Raw genomic sequence first — 17,657 nt, 5'->3', positions numbered from 1 at the left:
CAACATCTTCTAAAAAAAATATATATATATATATATGTATAACTGAATCATTGTGCTGTATACCTGAAACTAACATGATATTGTAAATACAACAATAAAATTTTAAAAAAAATTTGCTTCCCATCCTTTTGAAACGGAATATGTGCTTTATAATGAAACACTACATTTTATCATAAAGTTAGCAAGTGATCTTGGCTAAGTTTTTTCCCAAAGAAGCTGGCTCTTTTTCAGGACAACGCACTCAGCATATTTTAGAGACACAGACCAGAGCACGTGTTTTCCACCAGGCACACAGCTATTGGAGGGAGATGGGAGAAACTTTCACCTCATTTCTTTACCACTAATTTCTAAGAATGAGTTTGTGAAAATTTGAAGTGTCATAGAAAATATATGCACGAATCCTGTAATTAGGTCATTACTTAATAAAGGTCTGTCTAGTAACGGACAGGTGAATGCATTTCACGTCTAAACAATAAAATGACAAATCAATTTTTTTTCCAGGGGAGTTAGAAAGTTTTATTCCAAAAGCATCTTGTTTGCAAAATGTCTAAAGCAAAACAAACATGCTGTGGAGACAAAGACATTTCTGGAATTCAAAAATTTTAAATTGCTGTGAAGAATTATTGCCATCACTGGCACATTACTTACAGCTGCTAGTTAAAATTTTTGAAAGCTAGACATGTTTAAATCCAAATTGTGACCCCTTAGGACCCAGTCTCCTGACGTCTAAAATGTGACGTATAATTTCATGGGAGAAAAAATACTTAGGGTAAAGTTAAGCCCAGTACTGAAAAATATCTTCTACATTTGTGAATTTTTTATGAGAAAATAATTCGAGAGAAGCACATGTATACTGTTTTCAACTGGTGGATCATGAAAATAAAACAAGGGTTCAATGGGTTAGTATAATATTTTGAGAATAATTATCAACCACAGTGAAGGGATGAACTATTCATAGAATAATTTTTCTGACTGTGAGTCACACTTAGAATTTCTTCACCCATTCAAATACATATATTTATTTCCACCATATATGTATGCGTTTATATTATGCATACACAATGGAAATAAATATATGTGTTTATATTTCACATTTAAAACTTTAATGCATTTGAATTGATTTGTGTGTAAACTGTGAGATAGGAAATCTGATTTAGTTTTTCCAAATAATTAGTCATTCAATCCAATATTTCTCTGACTACTCTGATTGTGACACACTACATTTTTACAAACACTTGCGTATGTTTCTAAAGTTTCTTTCTGTATTGATAATTAGTCTGTCCATTCTTCAACCAGAAAAATACCGCTTTAATTATTAGATTGTACATTGGTACGTCTAATGTCTGGTAAGGGGGGCGGTTCCTCTCCAAAGTTTTGTTACTTTACAAGAAACAAATTATCTTGTATGTTTCAGTAAAGGTATTGTTCCAGGTAAATCTTAAATTTTTTTTTTTTTTTTTGCGGTATGCGGGCCTCTCACTGTTGTGGCCTCTCCCGTTGCGGAGCACAGGCTCCGGACGCGCAGGCTCAGCGGCCATGGCTCACGGGCCCAGCCGCTCCGCGGCATATGGGATCTTCCCGGACCGGGGCAAGAACCTGTGTCCCCTGCATCGACAGGCGGACTCTCAACCACTGCACCACCAGGGAAGCCCCAGGTAAATCTTAGAATAATTTTGTCAAGGTCAAAAAAAGACCCAATAGAGTTCTATAAATTCAAATGTATTAAATTATATTACATTTTTAGATCCTATAAATTAATTCTATTACATTGTATTAAATATATATAAGAATTAATGTAAGTCTTCCCACCCTGAAGAATGTTATGTCTCTTCACTTATTCAAGAATTTTATATCTTGGGACTTCCCTGGAGGTCCAGTGGTTAAGACTCTGTGCTTCCAATGTTCCAGCGCAGGAGGTGCAGCTTCTATCCCTGGTTGAAGAACTAAGATCTCTCATGATGTGAGGTGGGCCAAAAAAAAAAAAAAAAAAAGCATTTTCTGTCTTGAAGTAAAGACTAGTAGTGCCTTGACAGGGACTCTGCACAGTCTGTTTATTGCTAGTATCTTTATTTTCTTAATTGAAAATATGTAGACGATTGTTTAACTTTACTGCTGTTGCTGCTATTTCAGAAAAATATTGATCTCTGTGTACTGGATTGCTAACCAACCACGCAGTTTGAGTTTGTCATTAATTAAAATAGTTTTAATAAGTTGATTCCCTTGGGCTTTTCAGGCAGACAGTCAAATTGCCTGTAAAAAGAGATAACATTGTCTCCTACTTTGCAATACGCAGCTTCGTGTTTTTTTCATCTTATTTCATTGTCTAAAATTTTCAAATCAATGATTAACCATAACAGTGATTGTAGGCATTTTTCTTGTTCTTGATTTTAATGGGAGTGCCCATATTTTTTCACTGCTAAATAAATTTACCTGCTTATTTCCAATAGGTTGTTAGATTTTTAAGAAAATGACATTCTATTTCTAGTTCTAGAAGCTTTTTTTTTAAATTCAGAAGTGAATATTATCAAACACCTTTTTTATATTTATCAAAAAATCATAAAGCCTTTCTACTTTGACCTATTTATTCATTCAAGAATTATAGAACAAGGACTTCCCTGGTGGTGCAGTGGTTAAGAATCCACCTGCCAGTGCAGGCGAGAGGGGTTCAAGCCCTGGTCCGGGAAGATCCCACATGCCACGGAGTAACTAAGCCCGTGTGCCACAACTACTGAGCCTGCATGCTGCAACTACTGACGTTCACACACCTAGAGCCCATGCTCCGCAACAAGAGAAGCCACCGCAATGAGAAGCCCGCTCACCACAACGAAGAGTAGCTCCCGCTCGCTGCAACTAGAGAAAGCCCGCGTGCAGCAACGAAGACCCAACGCAGACAAAGAAAAAAAAAAAGAATTGTAGAACAACTTAATTTATGTTAAATCATTCTTACATTCCAGCAATAAAATATACTTAGACATGGTGGATTATTACTGGAATAGACCACTAGACAATAGACATTAATATTTTATTAAAGTTTTTGCATCTGTGAGACTCACATGTAGTTTAAATAGTGACATTTGTTCCTTAAGGATTTCATGACAATGATTTGTAAAATTATCTTGTGACAGCAATGTTATTGAAGACAGATTTTTGATAACTTTTAAAATTTCCAGAGTTCTTTCCTGGCTTTCTATTTCTTATCGAATCCATTTGAGTTATCTGCATCTTTCTAGTAAAACATCAGTTTTCACATTTACATAGCAAAAAGTTGTGTTTCTATCAATTTTTCCAAATAGTTGTTGCCTTTTTTAAGCTCTGTTGTTTGGTCACTGAAGAGTCATTAAAGTTATATATCTGTTCTGAACTGTATAATCTAACAATGTAAAATGACACCCCTGTGCTCCATTCAATCTGCTTCTTCTCGCTGGTGAGTCAGCATTCTATCAGGATAACAGAGCCACTGTGAGCATTATGAGAATGAGGGACTTATTTTAGGACCCAGGGCTGACAGGTGTGGGAGAGGCTCGGGCAGTGAAGGTCTGTGAAGGGAGATGGAGGATCTGAGAAGCAGTCACCAGCTCATCTGAAGCTGGTGGACATACGGGGGCTTGCAGGTCTTGCTTCCAAAGTGAAACCACAAAGGGCGAGCCCTTGGTGAGGGCCAGGGATACTTCTGCCTCAAGGGAGGCACTGCCTCTGCGTACAGCCATCTGTACAGGTCTACAACCAATTGCCTGGTGGTGGCCTGGGGACACGGTTTCTCAGCAGGACCAGGAGTTAGGAGCACAAGTTGGACCCAGAGCTAAAATTTAGCAACATATAAACATGATGATATGTCAGATCAAGTTTGGGTTAATTACAATAGAAGGTTTAACATTTGAAATCAATCTACCTAGTTTACCACATTAGCATAAAAAGAAGAAAAAGCATATGATCATCTAGGTAGATTCAGGGAAAAATCATTTTATGAGATTTAACACCCATTCATAATTATAAAAAAAAAAAAACCCAAAAAACTAAACTCTTGAAAACCAGGTATATAATGGGCCATCTTTAATCTAATAAGAAACATCAACAAAAACCTTGAAGTAAACCTCTTTATTTATTTATTTATTATTATTATTTTTTGCGGTACGCGGGCCTCTCACTGTTGTGGCCTCTCCCGTTGCGGAGCACAGGCTCCGGACGTGCAGGCTCAGCGGCCATGGCTCACGGGCCCAGCCGCTCCGCGGCATGTGGGATCCTCCCGGACCGGGGCACGAACCCATGTCCCCTGCATCGGCAGGCGGACTCTCAACCACTGCGCCACCAGGGAAGCCCGAAGTAAACCTCTTAATGATAAAAATTGAAACTCCCCCATAAAATCAGGAATGAGACAAGGATGTCCATTGTTGCACATTCCTCATTATATGGTAGGTCTTCTGTTTGTGACAAGCCAAGCAAAAAAAGGCAAAAGAATTATAAAGAAATAAATAAAACTCATTAGCTGCTGATCACATCATTGTGTACATAGATAAGCCAAAGCAATCTACAAAGTATTCAAATTAATAATCAAATGGAGCAGAGAGACTGAATACAAAACCAACACGCACACAAAAATCAATTGTATTTCTATATGCCAGCAATAAAGAAGCAGAATAAGAATTTTTTAAAATGTATCATTGACCATAACATAAAAATAAAATACCTAGAAGTAGATGTATCAGAATATGTGCAGGAATTTTACATTGAAAATGATGAAGCATTTTTGAGGGAAATTAAAGCAGACCTATGTGAGTGGAAAGGTACATCATTTCCATAGATGGGGAAACCCAATATGCTAAGGATGCCAGTCCTCTCAACTTGATCTGCGGGTTGAATCCAACCCTAAGTAAAATTCCAGCATGTCTACTGTTGTGAAACTTGGCAAGCTGATTCCAAAATGCATATGGAAATGCATAATGCTGAAACAGCAAGAAAATCTTGAATCAGAACAAAGCTGGAGTCCTTCTCTGCTTAGTTTCTTCCTTTAACTCTCAATCTGCTAATATCAGATTTTGTAGGCATGACTCTCATGAATAGTACTCACTTACATTTTCAGAACTTTCTGAAAATTTTCTTTCTGATTCTGGGTTATTACACAAGTTATATTTTTTATTCTAGTTGATAAATAATTGCTTGCTTCTGTCTTCTTGTTCTTTGCATTTATCTTCTATGTCTTTGTTCTTTCTCCTCGCCTTAAATTTTTTTTTTCTTGATGGTATGGAGAGGAAGCTTTATATTTCGAAGTTAGATATCCTGACTTTTAATTCTGGAAATGGTTATATTGTTGATTTTTAATATAAGCTCATGAGCTAGCCTTCCCTAATTCTCAGAGTAAAGATCTAAATGTTACTTTTTGATTTACTATCTATTGCTCCATCTCACCCAATCCCCCCAATACACACATGCACACATACACACATGGACACATGCACACCTTTGCACACACATACACATACACAAACACACACCACACTGATTTTCATCCTATCTTCTCCCGTCCATGTCTCCACATTTTAAATATAATCTGGCATCTTATATCCACTCATTTAATTTCACCATTTGTCACTTTCTAAAACTTCTCTATTGAGAATAAACTCATTATTTACATTTCAAAAGTCCTGTGCTCACTACATCTCGTCTGCAATTTTCTCGTTCTCAGGCCCCAGCTTTGGCTGTATGTCCCAGACAGCAGGAGCCCATCTTCCTGTAACTCACTTCAGTGTCCTGCACTGAGAAAACCTGAGTATTTACTACACACTGGTAAAGTGCATTATGGGGTGTTTTTGGCTCTTCCATTGGCTAAAAATTAAAGTGGGATCAACTTAACATGACATGAAATAATAGAAAGAATAAATTTATGGAAGCATTGTTTTTAATTTTAAAGAAAAACATTTTTAAAGAAAAATAATTACAGGGGACTTGTCCTTCCAGACATCAAACAACACTGTAAGAGTATAGTCTTCCAAGAAATCTTGTATCTAGTAAATTAATAAGCAAGGTAGAGAACGCCAAAACAGAGCCTGGTAGATTCAGAATCTAGGAAATGAAAAGAAGTGGTATTTCAAAAACCTGAGGAAAAGATGAAATATTGGCCTTTCCCAGGAAAAAACAGATACCAACAAGGCCCTGAGGCAGCGGGTTCTCAAACCTCAAACACTTTGATCTCAGACTTCCAGGCTGCAGAATTGTGAGAGCATGAATTTCTGCTGTTTAAGCCGCCCCGTATGTAGTGTTTTGCAAGGCAGCCCCAGCTGACTAAGGCAGTCAGTCCTACCTATTATTCCACTGCTGGTCCCGGGAGCTTCAGCCCTGCCTGAATCAGACATTTGTGCAAACCACACATCTGTTTACGTGTGTACTGACTCATTAACAACTCCCTGTGAACGGGGCCTCCGCTGACTCAGCAAAGAAGGCTCTCAACGGATGACAGTTACATAGTGATGACTCATTAATTCTCCCTCGAGTATAAAGGCTCAAACCTGAAATATACAAAGAAATCCCGGTGGGTTCTTCAGTTCTTTGATTCCTAAACATGTCTCGATTGCTTTTTATTTATTTTATTTTATTTTATTTTTTTGCATCTTTATTGGAGTATCATTGTTTTACAATGGTGTGTTAGTTTCTGCTGTATAACAAAGTTAATCAGTTATACATATACATATGTTCCCATATCTCTCCCCTCTTGCGTCTCCCTCCTCGATTGCTTTTTTAAAAGACACTCAGCGAATTCAGGTGGCGTTGGACCTGCTTTACATCTGTAATGGTGACTTTCATCCTTTTTGGAAATGTTAAATGCCATGTTGCTTGATTTTTAATCACTTCCCCAAACTTGCTCAATTTTAAGTGGCCTCATAGTACTACCATGAAATGAGTTTAAATTCTTCTGAAGAGATTTCTATGACCTTCCTAAAGATAATGTCTGATAACTCCAAGTCAAAAACACAAGAATGGAGAAATTCCCTGGCAGTTCAGTGTTTAGGACTTGGCACTTTCACTGCTGTGGCCCGGGTTCGATCCCTGATTGGGGAACTAAGATCCCACAAGCTGTATGGCCAAAAAAAAAAAAAAAAAAAAAAAAAAAAAAGCACAGGAATGGGAAAAGGGTAAGCAACTGGGATTGGAAATTGTGACACTCAGCTGGGACTATTTATGTAACCATGTTATAGAAAAATTCTTAGGTCTTTCCTGCAATCATTTTGAACCTTAGCAAACAGGCGCAGGTCATTTGTGGTTTGATCTTTACAAAACTGATGGAGGATTCTCAAGACTGTCCAGGGGTCACCTCCTCCGAGAAGACTTACCTGAACTTCCTGGGGTGTAGGAACATCCCTCCCCCACCAACTCTGGAACTTCCACAGCACCCTGAGGCTACCCTAACTCCACCATCACTGCCTGGCAGCCTCCCCCTTCTGACTGTGGGTTCAGGCTTCCTGGTCCTCACATCACCAGGGCCCACTGCAGGCCCGGCCTCAGCAGGTGCTCGATAAACATGAAGGATGGAATAATCCACTGTGAAAGGGAGAGTGATACAGGTGGGGTTTAGAGAGCAGGAACCTGCCATCCTAACTGTCGGCGCCCCTCTGGTCCGACCGCAAGTACGTGGCAGCTGGCGGAAACCCAGTGAGCCTGTGTGATGATGACGGCCCCCCAGTGGGGATGGGGGGTGAAGAAAGCAGAGCAGGAGCAGGCCCTGTGCCCCGTGCCCCTGGCTCTTCCCTCCGAAGCGCCCCTGCTTCTCCGGGCCGCCTGCACCACCCTTAGCTCAGCCTCTGCACAATTCCCGAAGCCTCAGATCTGCCCAGGACTGTTATAAACTCTTATTATGAATTACTCCCCATTAAAGTTTGGTGTTATTTTAAGGACTTCCCTGCGGTCCAGTGGTTAAGACTCCGTGCTTCCACTGTAGGGGGCATGGGTTTGATCCCTGGTTGGGGAGCTAAGATCCCGTGTGCTGTGCAGCGTGGCCAAAAAAAAAAAAAAAGTAAGCTTAGTATTTTATTTTTTGCATATATGTCATCTTTTCAAGATCTGAATTCTCCAGTGGAACTCTGGTGTGTCTAGGGGACATGTATGGCTTATCTGATCCATAGGGGCACCACCCTTGTCTCTGGCTGGGCCATTTTGAAACTCTATAGAGATAGGAGTTAACATGCAGAGAACTGAAGAGTCCCGTTATTAAACATGCAAGTGGATTTTGTCCTGTCAAGATACAAGTGCTTTCTACCCTGTAGAAAGGATGATTCCAAATATCCTAGGGCATCAATTGGCAAACTCATCTATATATATCTATTCTGCAGATTCTCCTTTGAGCTGATTGTAACGTCATAGCAGTTCTCTCATTAATAAAAGCCCTGAGTTAAAAAAAAAAAAAATCTGAATTCTCTAAGAAGAGTAGGACCCTTGCTTGCGAAGGTTGCTGGGATGCTTAATTTTATGTGTCAACTTGGCAAGGCTATGGTACCCAGCTGTTTGGTCAAACATGAATCTAGGTGCTCCTGGGAAGATATTTTGTAGGTGTCATTAACATTTACAATCAGTTGACTTGAAATAAACATTCCTCTTGATAATGTGGGTGGGCCTCATCCAATCAGTTGAAGGTCTTAAGAGCAAAAACTGGTTCTCCAGAGAATAAGGAATCCTGCCTCAAGGCAGCAGCACCAGCTCCTGTCTGTGTTTCTAGCCTGCCCTTCCTGCTGGCCTGCCCAACGGAGCTCAGACTTCTCAGCCCCACAATTGCATAAGCTTATTTGTTCAAATAAATCTTTTTGTATCTATTTCTCTGTGTGTGTGTATCTGTCCCTCTGTCTGTCTATCTATCCATCCAACCATCCTAGTGGTTCTATTTCTCTGCAAAACCCTGACTGATACAGGTACATATTTAAAGTATAATGCAGGGGCCTCCCTGGTGGCGCAGTGGTTGAGAGTCTGCCTGCCGATTCAGGGGACATGGGTTCATGCCCCGGTTCAGGAAGATCCCACATGCCGTGGAGCGGCTAGGCCCGTGAGCCATGGCTGCTGAGCCTGCACGTCTGGAGCCTGTGCTCCGCAACGGGAGAGGCCACAACAGTGAGAGGCCTGCGTACCGCAAAAAATATATATATATATCTATATCTATATCTATATCTATATCTATATATATATAAAATGCAGGTTTCCAAACAAGTGCACCTGTACAAGGCAAAGACTTTCCGGTGGAACTGTCTGGTTGACTTTCTCTCTCAATTGAATAAAACGTACCGGGAAATTGCTTTACTTTCTGCTTTACTTATACCTCAGAAACCTGGCTGAGATTAAATCAAGTTGCTAGTATGTAACTGATGCTTCTTGGCTATATGTTATAAAAAGTTTTGACAGACAATATTAAACTATGACTTTTAACTTTTTATTGTTTATGCATATGACATCGTGGCTACAACTTTCATTACTAAATCCTGTAGTTTTATGGGGAAAAGTAATATCCTTCCATTGTTATTGGTCTGCAGACCTGGGGATAAAGTCACTCTCTGAGAGGGAATCTAGGCAGAGTCATGAAAAGCAGAGGGGACCAGCTATGAGTAGATACTTCAGATCCAACATGCTTAAATCTGAAGCTGCAACACTGTTCACAACAGCCAGGACATGGACACAACCTAAGTGTCCATCGGCAGAGGAGTGGATCAAGAAGATGTGGTACATATGTACAGTGGAATATTACTCAGCCATACAAAAGAATGAAATACTGCCATTTGCAGCAACATGGGTGGACCTAGAGATTATCACATTAAGTGAAGTAAGTCAGACAAAGACAAATATCATATGATATCACTTATATGTGGAATCTAAAAAAATGTGATACAAATGAACTTATTTACAAAACAGAAACAGACTCACAGACATAGAAAACAAATTTATGGTGACGAAAGGAGGAGGGGGGAGGGATCAATTAGGAGTTTGGGATTAGCAGATACAAACTACTACATATAATATAGATAACAACAAGGTCCTACTGTAGAGCACAGGGAACTATATTCAGTATCTTGTAATGAACTATAATGGAAATGAATCTGAAAAAGAATATATATACATACATATACATACATATGAATCACTGTGCTATACACCAGGATCTACTGTGTAGCACAGGGAACTATACTCAATATCCTATGATAACTTATAATGGAAAAGAAGCTGAAAAAGAATATCTGTATAACTGGATCACTTTGCTGTACACTTGAGACATAATATTGTAAATTAACTATACTTCAAAAAAATCGGAAGCTGCTGCTCCTCCCCAGAAAGCCCCCATTCCTTTAGCCCCCATCTTTGCTAGCAATGGCACCTCCATCTTTCCAGTTGCTCAGATCGAAAACCTTGGAGCCATCCTTTCTTCTCCTTCTGTTTCACTCTGGCTCTTCCTTCCCTGTGCACCCAGGACCCGCCCCCTTTCAGCATCCCTGCTGCGAGCACCTCAGTCCCAGCCACCGTCACCCCTGCCTTGAGTTCAGCTATAACAGCCTCGTTACATACAGACTGAATCTGTGCATCCCCCAAATTCATATGTTGAGCACCTGATGCCCAAAGTGATCCTGTTAGGAGGTGGGACCTTTGGAGATGATTCAGCCATAAGGGTGGAACCTTCATGAATGGGGCCAGGGCCCTCGAAAGAGGTGCCGGAGAGCTCCCTGGCCCTTTCTGTCATTGGAGGATGTGGGAAGTCTATGACCCCGAAGAGGACTGTCAGCCGACCACGTTGGTACCCTGATCTCGGGCTTCCAGCCTCCAGAATGGTGAGCGGTAAATTTCTGCTGTTTATAAGCCCCCCCAGGGGTGGTGTATTGGTACGGCGGCTGGCCCAACTCCCCCTGCCCTCCCCTCCTCCTCTCCCCAGCTCTCCAGGCTCTGGCCACATTGGCTTCCTCTCCCTTCCCAAGCCCTCCAGGCTCCCACCTTAGATCTCTGCCACGGCCCCTCCCTCCGTCCACAACCTTCCTCCATATACTCCCTTGGCTCCTTGCCTCCCCTCCATCTCAGCCAAGCCTGCCTTGGTAGCCCTGATCAGTACGTCCTTCTCTTCTCCACGACCCTGATGCCCCCAGTCCTGCCTGAGTCTGTCATTCTTTTCCCTACAGCACTTTGCAACTCCCAGCTGTGGAATTCACTTCTTTACTGGGTTGATTGTTTCTGTTCTGTCTTCTTCCACAAATGTGAGCTTTGTTCACTGATGTTTGCACAGTGCCCGGAACACACACACAGTAGGCCTTCACTCACTACTGGTTGAGTGAATAAATGAAGGGTGAGTAAACGTACTTTGTACTTGGCACGGGCCTGGGGCAAACAGGGACTGTTCCTACAGCCACGTGTGATGGGTAATCAAGGATGCACTGGTCAACCAGGCCAGGAGCCAACAGGAAGAAAGGATGGCTCCAAGAGATGAAGAAGTTGGCACTGACCAAGGGAAAAGGAAGCTCCCTGGCAACCAGCCTCTCGAAGGCCAAGCGATGTCTCCTTGGAGAACATCTTCTCCCCTTTGCGCTTATTTCACATTCAACCAAGGCAGCTCTGACCACTAGCAGAGGCTTCTGGGTACCAGAAAGGGTGCTGGGACAGGAGGCCTAGTTATTTTGGCTGATGGACAGAAAGATCCCAAGTTGGATGTCTCTCGGTGGCGCTCTGACTGGTACATTGTCCCCGTGGCTGGTCCTGCACTTCCCCTAAGCAGACCTGTGGTTGTGAAATATTGCACCCCACCCTCTGCCTGCCCAACAGCCTGTGGCCTCCTCTCCACAGTGCCCGGTGGTCGGGGAAGAGCAGACACTTTGGGAGAGCAGTTCTTGAGCCCAAGGCTCTGCCACTGACCCCCTGAGCCCCTTGGGTCAACAAAGTACAAAGGGAAGCAACCACAAAGCCCAGCATCGGCCTGCATGCTAGGTTCCCTGCAGGAAGGGAGGACAGTCCAGTCCCCAGCTCCAGAGAGTTCGAAGAGCCGTTCCTTCCTTGGGCCAGATGAGGTCCCTGCAGAGATGCAGAGAGCTGTTTGTGTGGATGGAGGGTAGCCCCAGACCTGAGGTGGGCAGCCTGAGCTGTCACAGCTGAGGCCAGAACCCATTGTGCCACCACCCTGTGTCCAAAAAGGTGGAAGGAAGGAAAGAGGGAAAGAGGGAAGGAAGGAAGGAAGGATGGGAGGAAGGCAAATAATTGCTCATCTCCCTGAAATAAAAATAAGTATCAATATTTGTTACCAATATTGAATATGAAACTAACAGCTGTTCTGTGCATGTAACTGCTGCAAACACAGAAGTGCGTGGCACGGCCCTTACAGTCACTTTTCTTTTAGGGGGAGAACACGAGAAACAACCATGGAAGAACTCACTGAATCACTCTGTGCAAATAACAAGTGTGACTTTGAAGAAGGCGAGTGAGGAGAGGTCAAGTTCACTGAAGAAGGCTTAATAAATATCAGAAGCAGGGCTTCCCTGGTGGCGCAGTGGTTGAGAGTCTGCCTGCCGATGCAGGGGACACGGGTTCGTGCCCCGGTCCGGGAAGATCCCACATGCCGCGGAGCGGCTGGGCCCGTGAGCCATGGCCGCTGAGCCTGCGCGTCCAGAGCCTGTGCTCCGCAACGGGGGAGGCCACAACAATGAGAGGCCCGCGAACCCCCCCAAAAAAAAATCAGAAGCAGACCCTGAACTGGGCTGAGAGCCACCTTGCCTGCGGGGTGCCCCTGTTTTGGCTGCTCAGATACTGTCTCATTTAATCATAACAACAGCTCTGCAACGGAACTACTATCGTTCCCACTTTACAGACGAGGAAACCGAGGTGCAGAGCATTAAGGGATGTGAGGAATCCCGTGGCTGGTGAGGCGTGGGGCTGGGAGTCTGTGCAGAGCTCCCGGCTCTTACTGTAGCACCACACTGGCCTCAACCAGTGGAGGGCAAGATGTGAGAAAGAGTTTCTAACCTGGCCTTGAGGGGAGATGCTATGGCAGGGGTGCACCCCTCCCCAGGGCCTCTGATGTCCTTGCCCACAGCATGGCCTGCAGCAGTGGCCAAGGCCAGCTCCAGGACGGTGGTGGCTACACAGTCGGTAGAGGGAGGAAAAGAGGGTGGGCCCTCAAAGACACACACACACACACACACACCAAGCAGCTCAAGGCCCAGAGAAGCCCCGCTGTTCCGTTGGTTCTCTCCCTTCCCATTTTGAAATAAATTAACTATAATGCATCAGGTTAAAAATGTTCCCCTACCCATTACGCCCTCTATTGGAAATTACAGTTGCCAGATCCAACACAGTGAATTCAGGCAGGGATATAAATATTTAAAGAAATTCAAAAGGAATGTCTTTGAAAAGCAAAGAATTACTTGAGAACGATCACTACTGCATTGATTATGGGGGTCACAGATAAAGTTATTTTATACTAAAATATGTCTTAAGGGCATTTTTATTTATTTGTTTAAGAAAACCTATTTCCTTTAAAATTTTTATTATTTATTTATTTTTGGCTGTGTTGGGTCTTTGTTGCTGTGCGTGGGCTTTCTCTAGTTTTGGCGAACGAGGACTACTCTTCGTTGCGGTGCGCGGGCTTCTCATTGCGGGTGGCTTCTCTTCTTGCAGAGCACACACTCTAGGTGTGTCTCTAGCTTCAGTAGCTGGGGCTTGCGGGCTCAGTAGTTGTGGTGCATGGGCTTAGTTGTTCTACAGCATGTGGGATCTTCCCAGACCAGGGCTCAAACCCGTGTCCCCTGCATTGGCAGATGGATTCTTAACCACTGCAACACCAGAGAAGTCCGTTAAGAGTATTTTTAAATCCTCTTAGAAATGAAGAGTAAACTTAAGATTTCCTTTTAAATGCAGTTAAGAAATAATTCATAGCACATGGATGCCTCAGGCATATGTCAAATCTCAAAATGGTTTTTAATATTCTCAGAGAGGTTATGGAGAGTCTTTGATGGCCAGTGACTCATCTTATTCATCAATCATTTCATTGTCTGTCTCCCATGGATAGGGGCTCAAGAATTATGGACTGTGGGCCAGTTCCAGCCTGCTGCCTGTCTTTATAAATAAAGTTTTATTGGGACATAGCCATGTGTATTGGGGCCATATTGTCTCTGGCTGCTTTTGTATTAGGACATCAGAGTTGAGCAGTTGTGGCTGGGACTCCCCTGACTGGGCTGGCATCCACATCAAGGGTTTCTCCACATGGTGTAGAACCAACTATAAAGCAGGCATGAGGGCTTCTCCCCAGTCAACTAGACATAACAAATCTCCCACGAGGAAAATGAGGCAACTCAGCAGGGACAGAGGTCAGAGTCTGAACCACATATTTATGCAACTTCCTTGTGCCTTCTATACCAGCCAGGGGCCAAGCACATAGACACAACATCTACTTGGTAATGAAATACTCATGCACCCACCCACACTTGGTAGCTTAGATAGCACCCAGTCCAGAATGAGGCATTCAGGTCTCAAGGACACCGATCCTGTGGTCAAAGTTCCATAGTTTCCAAGGCCTATTACCAAGCCAGCTGCTTTTATTCAAAGAGAAGTCTGTTGCTCTGCAAAAGAGAGGTCTTTGCTCCAAAAGTGTATGGCTCCGTCCCATGATCCTTTTGTTGGGGCTTCCCAGAGAGGCCACACACAGGGAACATCACTCATCTGCTCTGTCCTGAGGCTCAGGTGGCAGGGCAGTTTGGATTGTAATCTGCACCTGCTACAGAATCTTCTCTTCCTCTGAAACCCCACTGAAAACTGGTGGTCTTTCTGGTTATTCTGCAGATAGGTTGGACTAGCACACTCAAACGTGGTGTGTGTTGCCTCCAAATTCTGAAAGTGCCCCTAAGTATTGAATCTATTTTTAGTTTTAAGTAGAAGTTGTGTGCAGCAACTTTTCTTTAGCCTTCAAAAAGTATTCTGATGTGCTATAGACCATAGAGGCCTAGGAACATTATCAAGGTAATGGGCCCATGAATTTTCTTTGTATTTATCTCACCTGCTCTAACTGTCATGGTTCTTATATGACATCTGCTATACACTGGGTTATGTCCCCCAGATTCATATGTTGAAGCCCTAACCCCCAATATTACTATAGTTAGAGGTCTTTAAAGAGGCCATTGAGGTTAAATGAGGTTGTAAGGGTTGGGTCTAATCCTGTATGACTGGTGTCCTTATAAAAGGAAGAGACATTAGTGCTCACTCTCTCTCTCTGTGTGCACAGAGGAGAGGCTGGGTGAGGATACAAGCAAAAGGCAGCCATCTGCAAACCAGAAAAAGATCTTGCTGGAAACCAACCCTGCTGGTCCCTTGATCTTGGACTTGTAGCTTGCAGAAGTGAGAAAATAAATTTCTGATGTTTAAACTGCCCAGTGTGGTGTTTTGTTATGGCACCCTGAGCTGACTGAAATAGCATTGAAGGTACTTGTTATTTCTTGATCAAATTCCAGGCACATGCAGTGTCAGTGTGATGTTCTGAAGGATATCAAAATAATCAAGTTCTCCACAGACTAGATTATGGCAGAGAAGACAAGTGAATACAATGCTAAGGCAAGACTGTGAAGATATATTGTTGGCCCTGCCAAGTAAAAGCAAACTTCTTCTGGTACTTGCAAGTTGGAAAATAATAAATGAAAGCATTTGTCAGATAAATAGCTGCATATCAAATGCCAGGAGCTCTGTTCATATTTTCCAGTAAAGGTACCATGTCTGAAAGAACAGCTAATATTGGAGTCACCATGTAATTAAGTTTGTGGTGATCCATAGTCCAATTACCTTCTGAAAAGATCAAGGCTCGTGTATCTATCTTCCAGTTTGACAGGATCAGATCCTAGGTGTCCAGAACACTGAATCTTGACCATCTCTCAACCTTCTTTTTACCTAAAGACAGACCCCTTTTCCCTGTTTACCTCACTGCCTCGTGGTATTCTTGGCAAAGCAATCATCTCAAAAACTTAGTGAATGCTGATATATTTGCCTCCAGTCACTCTCAGCTACCTATAACTGCACCCAAAGACTTTTCCTAAGCACTGTTCTGGACTCCTTTGTTTTCTGGCCTCCTCACTCCTGTGACTCTCTCTCCACAAAGAGGCAGCCTCTTGGAGGCCATTGGGCTTGAGGGGCAGTCTACCCGCTCACTCACACCTTCATCCCAAGTCATGTTAGTTCACTCAGAAAGTTCACCAAAACTGAAAAGTCAGCTCAATTACATTTTATTCCCATATTTTACTGTTTGGGGACTAGAAACAGTTACCTTTTGCAGCCTTACAAGTTCCTGAATTCCTGGACTCTCTATTACCTTTCATTTTCTGCTTAAAAACAGCCAACTATTTCCTGAGCTCATCTCTCCCTTGGATCGCCTTCCCAAACAGAGCCAAGTCCAATTAGAACACGCTTCTAACATTCCATTTTCCGGTACACCCCCATCGTGATGGGGTCTGCCTTCCAAACCTCTGCAGGTGACCCTTTGGTCAGATGATTTGTCACTACATCACATAGATGTCCAGCCACCCAGCATGCTGTTTCTTCACCCTCTCTTGTCCAACTGCTAAGAAAATAGCCACCTATTTTTTGTCACCCAAACAGCCCACTGCAAAACAGCAATTTCCGGGCTTCCCTGGTGGCGCAGTGGTCGAGAGTCCGCCTGCCGATGCAGGGGACACGGGTTCGTGCCCCGGTCTGGAAAGATCCCACATGCTATGGAGCGGCTAGGCCCGTGAGCCATGGCTGCTGAGCCTGCGTGTCCGGAGCCTGGGCTCCGCAACGGGAGAGGCCACAACAGTGAGGGGCCCGCGTAACGCCAAAAAAAACCCCCCAGCAATTTCCATGGTGTTAAATAAGTTACGCTAGCTGTTGTAAACAACATCCAAATTTCAGTGGCTCGACAAAATAAAAGTTTCTCATGCACTTGATATCCAATGCAGGTTTTCCAGTTGGGGCACCTCCCTCAGGCAGTGACTCAGCAATCGTGGCTCCTCTGTCTTGAGATGCTGCCATTTCTCACACGTGGCTCTAGATTTGCTCCAGGAGAAGAGGAGAAAGGATCAGGTGTGCAAGGTATTTTATGGGCCAGCCTAGAAGTATCACCTATCATATCTGCCTACCTCCCACCGGCCGGAATTAGTTTCAGGGCCCCATTTGTGTAAATGGAGCTGGTAAATGTCATCCTCCTGGTTGCACAGGAAGAGAATTAAATGGCTGATAACAATGAGAATTATTTCTGCCAAAGACTAGTGTGAAACGTTACCTGCTGTCTTTGCAGAATCAGACATTTCCCCCTCCACTTACACGTGTCTTGAACATAATTTGTATCACATACCAGCCACCTTGTGTTAAAAATTTATTTTATTGACTCCTCAGGTAATGAGTGCCTCAAGGTTGAGAACTGTCCTGTATTCATCTCTGTAGCACCTGAGCCTGAGCTCTGCCTGCCACTTGGCAAGAGCTGAATGAATGCTTGTCAGGAGGCTGTTGAGAGGGGAGGGAGGCGAGCGGAGGAGAGTGGACCTTGAATCTGTCCTCTCTGCAGGGCAGGATGGGTGTTTTCTACTATGTGAACCAAAAGTGCTGCCTGCCATATCAGTAAACAAAGTATGTAGCAGCCATTAAGCCATCCCATTACAGTCTCCTGACCGTGAGCCCTGAGGGAACTCAGGATAGAAACAGGATGC

The sequence above is a fragment of the Mesoplodon densirostris genome, chromosome 3 (assembly GCF_025265405.1).
Source record: "Mesoplodon densirostris isolate mMesDen1 chromosome 3, mMesDen1 primary haplotype, whole genome shotgun sequence".
NCBI classification, from domain to species: domain Eukaryota; kingdom Metazoa; phylum Chordata; class Mammalia; order Artiodactyla; family Ziphiidae; genus Mesoplodon; species Mesoplodon densirostris.
Note: the sequence above shows the minus strand (reverse complement) of the source record.